Source organism: Pinus tabuliformis, chromosome 9 (assembly GCF_031772625.1).
Source record: "Pinus tabuliformis cultivar Carrire ecotype Pingquan chromosome 9, CPIR1, whole genome shotgun sequence".
Taxonomy (NCBI): Eukaryota; Viridiplantae; Streptophyta; class Pinopsida; order Pinales; family Pinaceae; genus Pinus; species Pinus tabuliformis.
The window spans coordinates 710779768-710791935 of record NC_142307.1 but is presented as its reverse complement, the minus strand read 5'-3'; the positions used below and the strand labels follow the sequence as shown (position 1 = coordinate 710791935).

Sequence of the window (12168 nt, the reverse complement as noted above, 5' to 3'; positions counted from 1 at the left end):
CCCAGACTAATCTCAACCGACCCGAAGTCAGCGTCATAGTATGTACCACTCTCACTGGTCCCAAACCAGCCCTCCACTGACCCGAAGTCAGTCTCAGAGTATGTACCACTGGTCCTAGACCAATCTCAACCGACCCGAAGTCAGCGTCATAGTAGGTACAACTCCTACAACTGGTCCCAGACCAGTATCATTGATCCTAGATCAATGAAGGTCATCCTAGCATAGGGAGTACGGTAGATACAATGATGCGTCCATTAGTACTACTATGGTCCCTATCCTCATTTCCTTGCTCATTGATCAGATGAGAGGTACTTCCCATGAGTCCCAACCTGCATGGGTAGGATGCCTTGACAGGAGAACTAATCAATCATGTCCTCACAGGAGAACTTATCATCCTGCTACACAATCACCATGGAGAACACATCATCCAAGCCTCACAAGGGAGCTAATCATCCTGCTACATAATCGTCATGGAGAACACATCATCCAGACCTCATAGGAGAACTAATCATCCTGCTACATAATCGTCATGGAGAACACATCATCCAGACCTCATAGGAGAACTAATCATCCTGTTACATAGTTACCACGGGAGAACTAATCATCCCGCCCACAGGAGAACTAATCATCCTGTTCATAGCACACCATCAAGGGAGGGTGAGTCGCCCTGTGGTCATATGTTGCTCCAGTAAGTACCCCAAGCCCCCCAAAGCTCCCAGAGCTCAATGCATGCAACATGCAGGACACTTATAAGAAGGTCTCTCAACAACTCCAAGTCGTTCAGGAAAGTCACAAATTTGACCTTTCCCCGGGGCTTTGACAAAATGTCTGCGACCTGTACATCAATCTCAATGCGATGGAGCCTCCTCGCTCATCGACTTACCATATCCTAGATAAGGCAGTATTTGATGTCTATCTGCCAGAGCAATCATCGAATACGAGATTCCTCAATAATCAAATCTCACCTCTGGTTGTCACAAAGAATCACTGTGGTATTCATCATGTGTACAAACAGCTCACTTAAGAGCTTCTACAACCATGCAGCTTCACACGAGATCATACTCGTAGCTATGTATTCGGTCTCAGCAGTGCTTATAGAAACCAATTTCTGCTTCCTGCTCATCCATGATATCCAAGCAAAATCTAAAGAGAACCAGCACTAAGAAGTGCTCTAGTGATCCTCCACACTACATGCCCACTCAGCATTCGAATAATCATGCAGTTTCACATTTATGGCAGTGTATCTCAATCCATGAGAAATTGTGCCCTGAAGATATCTCAGAAGATTCTTGGCACCGATCCAGTGAGGCTCAACCAAATGTGAGCTCACCATGCTTAGTGCAAAACATATGTTTGGACGGAAGTTCACCAAGAACATCAACGCAAATGAGTTTATGAAACTCAGAGGCATTTCCCAAATCTGGTCCGACATCACTACCATATAACTTCTTAAAGTTAAGATCCTCGAGGTAGTCATAGGCTTGCAGTTTATCATTCCACATTCGGAATCCAACTCCCTCTTACTTCTGCAAATGAGAGGGTCTACACCTGTCAAAAATAGGTCGCCCTCATAAGGTGCCGGTATGAGAGGTCTATCATCCACAACCTTCGGGTAATGGTTTGGATCGGTTTCACTCCTAGTGAATCTCAGCTTCATCTGACAGCTATCAATCCTCTCATACTACGCCCAGGGAGTTTTGCTTCAAGCCATAGAGGGCTTTCTTCCACCTGCATACGTGAGATTCCTGATCATCAATCTCAAACCCCTCGGGTTGTTCCAAACCTGTGGACCTGCTACATGAGGGGAATGGTCCCCTTGTAAGATTTTCCTTCGGTACATCTCAAACATGTACTTTCATGCTCTTTTTGAATTCAGGCATCCCTGTCACCATCTAACTCACAGACCTTCGGTGCTATGTGTCAATGGACATGGTCCCCAGTGGACTTCTTGCAACTTGATACAACCCTGAACTCAAAAACATCTTTGAAAATTCTATTTTCAAACACATACCTTTCCATCGCTGAGTGCCACACTAAAACCTTTGACTCCATTGTTGAAATGGACACCAAGTTCTTCTTGCGATCAGGTACATAAGAGAGATTTTGTAAATGAATTGAGTTACCCTCATTCAATTGAGGGATAACATTCCCTACACCCTTTCCGGGATAGGTGGCATCGGCTCCAAGTATAATCCCACGATTGTTTCTATCTCTACCAAATTAGAGAGTGCACCCATCTATCCGATGAAGTGCCTTGAAGCACGCCAATACAAGATAAAACCTCTTTATCTTATTAGAAACAACATTTGATTCTTCATACCTAGGGTTCCTTGCTTTCTTTGAAGAGTCGACCATTTCCTCGATGACCTGCATTACCTGTCATTTCTTTGATCATTGAAGATGTCCCTGGAATGATTGTTATCTTCATCAAGAGATGTGTCTCTGCCATTCAGACACTCCTTCGCATAATGACCGAACTTATTGCAACCAAGGCATCCGCCTTTCCTTCCACCCTTAGATCCAAACTTCCCAATAAAGTGATCTTTAGGTAGGCCATCAGAAACTTCCTCTGCGCCATTCTGATAATATTCTCTGCTTCGACTTCACCCTCGGTGAATTTGATGAGGGATGAGGAATCCGCTGATCCTTTTGTCCTTTCCCAACTATCTTCGGTGATTGCTCTTTCACTCTTGCTCGGGCATTGTCTTCACCTCAGCTATGATACCATGTTAATTTTAGGTATGTTCTATGCTAGAGCAATTTATTTCAATTTTCACAGTTAGCTCCATATCTTTTCCAGATTAGCAATCACATCAGCATTAAAGTAAACTGCAGATAGAACATAAACATAAATCGCAGAAGACAAGCCAAGACAAGAGGACACAAGATGTGGCGCTAGCCAGGGACAAACCCCAATGTGGGGAAACCCTTGATCAATTCTTCTTATATGTTCTTCAATAGTTCAGCAGAGACAGAGAGAGAGATAGCACGTTTACAACAGAAGTCAACACTTTGACTTATCTAGATAAGAGCATAGATCATCTCTAAGAAGATGATGCATGAGATCAGTTGAAGACATGCTGCTTCAACTGATTCTCCAAGGTGACTCCTTCACCTGCATTTCGTCATCATGCTACACCTCACCGCGCTACACCATGCTACACCCATCATGATTGTACTACATTATGTGCCATTGCTGCACCATGTTGCCTTCCCGGCAGTTCCGGCTATTCCCTGCAACGCCGGCAGTTCCTGCAGTTTCGACAGTTCCAGCAGTTCCAGCTTTTCCGGCTTTTCCGACAGTTCCAGCTTTTCCAGCAATTCCGGCTTTTCCAATAGTGCGCCCTTTCTGGCAGTTCCGGTTTTTTCGACAGTTCTAGCTTTTTCGGCAATTCTGGCTTTTCCAACAGTTTTGTCTTTTCCGGCTTTTCTGGCTTTTCCCGCAGTTCCAGCTTTTTTGACTTTTCAGGCAGTTCTGAATTTTTCGGCAGTTCTGGCTTTTCCAACAGTTCCGACTTTTCCAGCTTTTCCGGCAATCCCGGCTTTTCCGGCTTTTCCAGCTTTTCCCACAGTTCCGGCTTTTCAGATAGTTCCGGAAAAGCCGGCAATTCCGAATTTTTCAACTTTTCCAACAATTCCAACTTTTCCGGCTTTTCCGGCTTTTCTGGCAATTCCGGCTTTTTCGACAGTTCCGGCTTTTCCGGCAGTTCTGGCTTTTCCGGCTTTATGGATCAAGGCAGCGTTATCCCTTAGGATCTCTCCTCCTACTAAAATCCAAAGACAAGTAGAGAGAGGAAGAGATCCCAAGTATGTGTTGAAATGACTTGAAGTCCTCTATATTTATACTAAAACGTAGATGATGAATAGGCATGTCTATTGGCTTTTTGAGCCTACTCAAGTTGCTGGTCGGCTTGATAATAATTCCATAATCAAAATAAATTCATAACTCCATGAATACTTATCGGAATCGGATGATCTTTAGATCAATCCTACACCTCTCAATGAGAGGGATCCAATAAAAATATCAGCTTCCATAAATAAGTTGACCCACATGGAGTTTGGCCCTAGTTGCCAATTTTAACAAGATTAGGGTTAAGAAGAGGGTTTTGGCTCAACGTAAAGTTATAAAAGCAATATTGAGGAGAGGAGATAGACATACAATAGCAACACAAAATTAAGAGCAGCATCCCAATGAGTAACGTGGTGGGTCCGAGGGAGTGAAGTGGGCCTAGAGATCTAGACCTGCAAGAGAGATCAAGCAACAATCTAAGACAAATTTGTTGGATCAAATCCAGGTTTTTAGTATCTGTATTTCCTCAATTGGGCCATTATCCCAAGGTGGGAGCCCAAGTAGTTCTAAGTTTTTTTATTAATGATGAACTGATTTGTTGGGCAAAAGTCTGAATGCATCAGTGTGATTCGGATCGTTATTTGCTTCCGCTAAATATTTTTTGTTAAGAACCTATATGTGTGTTTATCTAGTAAATTTTGCTAGGAATTGAATACCAGGTGCCAGGTTCAAGGAACTCTAACATGGTATCAGAGTTGGAACTCTTAAGAAAACTAATCTCGGAATCAAAGGTGCTAGGTTCGTACTGTATCGTCGGGGCTAGGTTCGGCCGTAATATTATTAAATAAATAAATAATTGGGCCAAAATAAATAGGCCAAACAACTAAAGGGAAAAAAAATTGAAAGGTTGAATTTTTTTAAGGCGCGATTCATAAATAAAATAAAACAATAAAATAATTTGAGGCAGGACGACAACCCTAAGCGGGTTGTCAGACCCACCCAACCAACAACAAGAATAGTCCACAAAGCCAGTCATCGCAGGGTACCCACCACCAGAGGCAGTCGTCAGGAGCCGCGGTCTGCAACCCACAAGAGAGCAAGGACAATTAAGCAACAGAAAGTTGAGACTCAAAGCCACCTGTAGGAAGTCGAGGTTGAGCTATCAAAGGCAGTCAACGAAGAAGGTCCACAGCCAACAGACCAATTGTCCACAAAGAAAAAAATGTTGGTTGTAACCACCATCTAGCCGCATTGCCACAAGAGGGAACACGTTGAGGAGGATCCATCACAGGTCGCGACCGAAACGCAAGCCGACAGGTTTGTCAACACGCAGATGAAGCAGCGTGAGTGTGAGGCCAACCGTGAGCCAACCCAAAGTGAATGTGATGGAACAGGCAGTAGTGGCGAGGACTATCAGGTCGAGTAAGCAGAGTGTGAGGCCAACCGTGAACCAACCGAAAGTGAATGTGACGGAACAGGAAGTAGTCGCGGGGACTATCGAGTCGAGTAAGTAGCCACCAAGTTTTGAGCCGAGTGTCGCAGCGTGTTGAGGCAGTGCTAGCAACCGCCGATAGCTCAAATCAGCTCAGGGGTAACACAAAGGACAGCCAACCACGCAAATTAAGAAGCATTGAGCCAAATGGTGGGAGAGTTAACACGAGTAGCAGGCATGTACAGTAGAGACAATCAAGGAGAAAATAGGACAGAGTTGACTGTTGGGGCAGAGCAACATGAGTTCGTGGTCGAGACAGTGCATAGTCAAAGCACAAGGCAAGGCCTCGGAGTAGGCAACAATTGGTTTGAAGTCTCTGGCAACTTGGGCTAAGTTTGTAGAGTGTGAGTTGTGAGGTTTAAGCAGCTATAAATAGGATGGCAACCAGTCTCAAGTTTGAAGATCGCTTAGATGGGTTGTCTAACTACAACATCCAAAAGGAGAGGATTGCATTAGTGTTAGAGGAGAACAAAATTTAGGAGTTTGTATTACAAACTCGGATTCGTCCTACTGATGCAACACTTCTGGCGACCCATAATAAGAAGGACATGAAAGCCAAGGGGATTACCTTGTATAAGTAAGGACCACATTATTCCTTGTATATCGGGGAAGAAAACCACCAGAGAAATGTGGGAGGCATTAACCAAGTTATTCCAAAGCGACCACTAGAACTGAAAAATGGTGCTGAGAGAGAAACTCAGGGGCACCAAGATGTCCAAGAATGAGTCAATTTCTTCTTATCTCGCCAAAATTTCTCAAGAATGAGATGAGCTTATTGCAGTAGGGGAGAAAGTGTCAAACTCATACCTGGTAAGGATAACTCTGAACAGGTTCACAAAGTAGTGGGTACCTTCATTAAAGGAGTCGCGGCACAAGAGAATCTCCTAACCTAGAACAAGTTGTGGAATGACTTCACCCAGGAGGAGACTTGTGAGGAGGCTCTTCATGGTGACCAAGGGAAAGGTGAAAAGGATTAGGAGAACATTGCTCTTTCATGTCATGTAAGAAATGGCAAGGGGGATGTCAAACTCAACAAACAAGAGGAGGATCCTTTCAGGATGGGAAGAAGGACATGAGCAAAGTCAAGTGCTTTGCATGTCACAAGCTAGGACATTATGTGTGCCAGTGTCCAGACAAAAAGAAGGGCAAGGGAAAGAGAGCCACGACAGCCACTGCACAGATGGAAAAGTTGGCTGAGAAGTTCGAGCGGAACATTGCCTTAGTGTCATGCCTTTCTAAAATCGTCACGAAAGATACATGGTTCGTAGATAGTGGAGCATCTCACCATATGACCAGAATAAGGGAAGTGTTCCTTAGTGTTTCAAAGACAGATTCAGACATGCATGTGAAAGTTGGTATGAGTACCATACATGCAGTGAAAGGGGTTGGAACAATGTTATTCCAACTAGAATCATGAGGATCTCTAAAGGTATTAGAGGTGTTATATGTCCCAAAGTTTAAGACGAACTTGCTCTTAATCTTAGTTCTGGAGGACAAAGGGTATGACGTTGAGTTCCAAAAAGGATAGGTATTTATATGTTCAAAGGGAGCTACTCAGGACACAGCAGTCAAACTTGGTGTCAAGAAGGGTAAGTTATACAGCTTGCAAGGCCAACCTATAAGCAAATCCAAAGGGATCATGGATCAAGGATTTAAGTTAGTGACAGAGATTGAGCAAGAAGCTCTAAAGACTAAGTTAAGACCAGTGACTCAATTGTGGAATTGAGGCTTTTGTGATCCATATCAAGTTTTGAGAAGATTTTTCAGCGTAAATCACATTAGAATGCATTTGTCGACGTATTTCAAATCAACGAGTGTGGTTCATCATCAAAACAAGTTGAAGAATCAGATCCTGGTTGCATGATAAATAGATAGAGCAGAACATCCAACGACTAAATTTGACCAAGCAACGGCTATATTGACCTGGGCAACCAAACTTGCTAACGGCTATATTTGACTGGGAAACAACTACTTGACTGGACTGGATCAAGGGATAGGGACAGGAAAACAAAAATGGTTAAATAATATGAGAGTCGGTTATATGCCTATTACCATATTTAAATAAGGAATGTGTATATAGGAATTAATTAGACTTATATAAAAGTTATATAAATAAATACTAAGTTAGTTTAATATCTATTACATTCTAATGTGATTTACGCCGAAAAATCTTCTCAAAACCATTGACTCAGTTTTTTAATCTAGAAAATGGGCAGGAAGCCTCTTCCAGATCTGTCAAAACCAGTTGGTATGAGCTAACATTGATGGATCCTCAAGAGCAGCCTTCTAGGAGCATGGTTGAAAGAAACAAGTCTTCATATCAGATCCCAAAGCAAGTAGCAAGGAAGTCTTCCAGTTCAAAGGGAGTAACTACAACAATGGATGATGTGGTGGGATTGGAGACAGATCCAGGTGGAGGAGGTTCTTCCAGAAGTACCTCCCTTGCTAAGAGGGAGTGTTGATTTTGTAGCTCAAGCAGGTACTTTTGCACAGGCCTTGTGTGTAGGCTTTTAGAAGTCACCCACATCTCCTTAGAACACTTGCTCTAGGTTGAACAAGTTGTTGATGTAACTTAGCCTAAGTTTAATTTTAGAAAAAGCACATATTAATATGTTGGCTTATGGAGCTAATAGAAACTTAGGCAAAGTAAAGTAATTTACTTTAGTAAGTTTTAATCTTAGCCTTTGATTTCTAGTGAGGCAAAATCTAAACTCAACCGTCAATCACTTTGACGTGGAGACGTATTCCACCTCACCCAGGGGGATAATCATGAAATGAAAAGCAGATCAACCCCCACTTCTCTTATATTCTTTCTTACTTATGATCCATCCCACCCATCCCAAGAATTTCGAAGACGAATATGTCGATCCCCACCTGCTTTGACTCTCCAAGCAGCCACCCTTTCCTTTCCTTTCCTTTTTTCTGCCCGCCATAAAGAAATCAAGAAGCGACGAGGTTCCCAAACAACCTCAAATCAAATGAAATTATCCTGCCAAACATTGGGGGAGATCGAGACATAGCCCGTCGCCATCGCTAAAGGACATTTGGTGGGGAGGAACAGCTCGCCTAACATAAGGGTTTCCCACACTCAACCAAAGGGAGATTAGGATTAGGATTAGGGTTTTGGCTCAATGTAAAGTTATAACAGCACGGTTGAGGAGAGAAGATAAACACACAATAACAGCACAAGATTGAGAATTGCATCTCAGTGAGCAGTGTGTTGAGTCTAAGGGAGTGCAGTGGGGCTAGAGATCTAGATCTACAGGAGAGATCAAGCAATGATCTAAGGCAGATTTGTTGGATCAGATCCAAGTTTTTTGTATCTGTATTTTCTCAGTTGGGCCATTATACCAGGACAGAAGCCCATGTAGGTTTTGAGTTTTTTATTAATGAAGAATTGATTTGTTGGTTAAAATTTTGTATCTGTATTTTCTCAGTTGGACCATTATCCCAAGACGGAAGCCCAAGTAGGTTTCGAGATTTTTATTAATAATGAACTGATTTGTTGAGCAGAAATTTGTGTATCATTGTGATTCAAATCATTATTTGCTTCTGCTGAATATTTTTTGTTAGGAACCTAGTTATGTGTTTATATGGTCTGTTTTGCTAGGAATTAAATAACAAGTGTTTGGTTCAAGGACTCTAACAAAGAGAACCAATCCTCAGCACCCCATCTCCCTTCAATGATGAAGATTAGTACAGAGTTATTTTTGGTTCACCTTCCTCTCACAGGTTCTGGTCTAAATGTTCTTATTAACTGTTATCTAGTGTCACAAGAATCACAAGCTGAAAAAGAGTTTTTCCATCCCAGCCCAAGTCAAACTCAAGGTTGATCAACTCTCACTTGTTCAACACAAGATTAGTACTTAAGTACTTCTTTATATTATTGTACTTACCAAGTTTTTTATCAAGTTTTTGCTGAGGTTTCATTGATCCAAGTCAAATTCTTGGCTCTTCTGCCTTGCCTGGTTTTTCCCAATTCTGAGCCTGGTAACTTTGACATCAAAACCTCTAAGTGATAGAATTTAAGCAAAAGGTAGATCCAACTCTGTTAACAAAGGGTCATTTACTCAAAAAGAATATTTACGGCTGGTTGTGGCATCAATCCTTACTCTACAACAGCATGCAGTATCAAGTGTGCCTAAGTTTGTAAAATTCCCCTTCGAAATGTGATTGCAGTAATTTTGGAATGGACAAATTTTTCATGTCAACTTGGGGTCGTTTTGCGCTTGGTGATATATCAGGGTAAGGCAAAATCAAAAAATTCTGCCGCAATAGTTCATATTTAGTTCTAAACGATAATCAAACAAGTTCACCGTTTCAATTAAAGTCGAGGTGATTTAAACTGAAAAGACAGCTTGGCAATGTTGGCATCAATAGAATAGACCTCCGCGTGGCATTTAAGCCAAAGGTTGACAAACGAAAATTCACCCAAAAAATATAACCCCCGGTTGGTGATTCAACCCTTAATCTGGAATAAGAGGCAGTGCAGAGTGTTTGAAAGTGCTGTTTGCCATTACGTAAGACTCATTTGCATACCCAAACAGTGTCTGCAAAACCTTCAGAAAGTGTTCACTGTGTTCAAAAACTGTTATAATGGTTTCACATTAGCATAACAATTACTCGATAAGTCTGATTTTGTATTGTAGGGTCTAATTTTGCATTACGGAGGTTTGATTTTGAGTTAGAGAGTCTAGTCTTGATAGATAGGTAAAAGGTTTATATGTTTTACAAACTTTAATCAAAAGTATCTGGAAACCATTTTCAGCATTTCCCCAAAAGAATTCAGCTATAGCTGTTTTTGAATCCTTGTAATAGTTATTTCCGAAGCACTTCTCCTTGCCATTTTATGTTCCTAGTCTCCCACGCTTGGGGAGACACAGGAAACTATAGATACTCGAACTTACCGTAACGTGTTTACCATAGTTAAGTTGTCCTACCTGATATTCTCTGAGTGGCCGCATTGTTAAGTTGTCCTACCTGATATTCTCTGAGTCGCCGCGTCTAGCGATAATAAGTTGAAAATTAGGAGAAACCATACTGGCATTCATAGATTCAAGGGAAAATGAAACAAAAATCACATAGACTGAAACTACAATTAAAACCTAAGCCCCGATAATAAAGCTTCAACTACTGCGGGGCAATTTGTGGAAAAAACCCAACAGGGGATTGAATATATTGAAAATTGAACAAATCAAGAAGTTCATCATAATTTAACTCACAGAAGCCTCAATTCTGAAAATAAAGCCATATCTGTCTGTTATCATGAGGAGACCTCGGACTGCAGCAATTTTATCAGCCATGCGAAGCTAATGTATTGCCCAAATCCTGGGCGCTTCAGCAATGAAAACTTCCCAAGTTTTCGAAATAGAGAACATCACCGGTCCCCTGCAGCGAGAATATATGCCACCCATAAAGAAACATAGACGAATCTTACGTATTCTGAAAGGTAAAAACATGTGTAATATGTATATGCTGTGAAGAATGTTGAACCTACGAGAAAATACAAAACCCATAGAAAATTTTGCACGTCCATCGATTCTGGTTTGTCTAATGCAGCGACTCCTCTGTGTTTTCTCTGCAAGCAACCAACAACTTCACGCACGCTTTGGCGCTGCTTCTAGGAGTGCATTAATGCCTTTACATATAATTGTTTATATAGGTGCGTCTTAATTTATTGCGAAGTGCAAGGGAGAGTATAGTACTCGTTCTAGATACTCATCAAAATATGACCAAGGGGAAAGAAAACAATTTGGCTGATTTTTTGAGCAGATGAGAAAGGAGATGTTATTCATAATTCTGATGGCACGGTAACCAGCAACATGATTGGAGCACTAACATCAATGATTTTTGAACATTGTTGTGGTAGTGAAAAAGAGATTGCTCACAAACATGAGGTTATTCTCATGAACTTAAATGTCATAAGATGTCCCATTATGATAATTTCCATAGAGATTGGATGCAGAGAATTTATGAAGTTAAGGATTCCAAAAATCTGTTATGGAAACAAGTATATCTTGCAGCTCTACCTTCCAAATTTGTTGACTATATTAGACTGCAAGAAATTTTTCAATTACCTTTTGAGTCATATACATGGGGTGAGATTTATTCTCTCATCACAAAAAAATTGGTAAGTCTCTGCACAAGCTCAAAGGTAAATAAATCTCTAGAAAAGCTTTCCAGATTACCAGATAAGAAGTCCATCTGAAGCAAATATGTACTTCTGCTTCCATAGTTGCAATGAGTTTAGGAGAAGATTCTGTCTCCCACCACCTGAGGAGAGTCCCTATGAAGCACTATATAATAGTTCTGCATGCATCAATTTCAGATTTCCCACGAAGACACATGAGTTTATATTATGTATACATTAAATCTATCATTTGTCGGATCTATCCGACACTCATGTTATCTATATTCCATTCTCTGTGAGAATCAGGGAAAAAAGTATGGGCTTCAGGAAGCTTTCCTTTTCCCTCAATGTCTGGTGCAGAATATTTGGAGAATCTATGTTCAAGTGGTTCATAAATAGGAAAGATTTGTGTTTGTTGTTCTTTGTCTTCTTTTTCTTCCTCTCTGAACAAAGATTCTATTGATATTTTTGTAGTGACCTCAGTATCAGAAGAGGAGGCTACTTCTTTAGGAAATAACAAAGGAAATTTATTTACACTTTTGATAGGATCCTGAATCTTTATATTTCTCTTGACAAGGAAAGAAGGAGGAACTGGTTTTTCAATCTTTGACAGGCTCATCTTATTTACTTTGTCTGTTAAACCAGTTATGAGTTGTTTAGTTGTATCAAAATGATCACCTATCTTTTCATCTACTCCTTCTATTTTGGTTAAAGATTCTTTTACATAGGATCAAATCAAACTTGAATCATACTGAA

General features: G+C 41.1%; 1 long non-coding RNA gene across 2 annotated transcripts in view; it reads right to left on the bottom strand.

Moving 5' to 3' along the window:
- LOC149150674 (uncharacterized) overlaps nt 1–10920 on the bottom strand; it is a 172768-nt gene extending 161848 nt beyond the window's left edge. The window contains exons 1-2 of one of the 2 annotated variants that reach the window (XR_016263570.1): nt 10780–10920; nt 10505–10670 (exon numbers count right to left, since the gene is read on the bottom strand). This is a non-coding gene — a long non-coding RNA (uncharacterized LOC149150674). Of the gene's footprint in view, nt 1–10343; nt 10671–10779 lie in introns of those variants that run through there. The other variant, XR_016263569.1, reaches the window with a different exon arrangement.
- Between the last annotated feature and the right edge of the window lie 1248 nt (nt 10921–12168).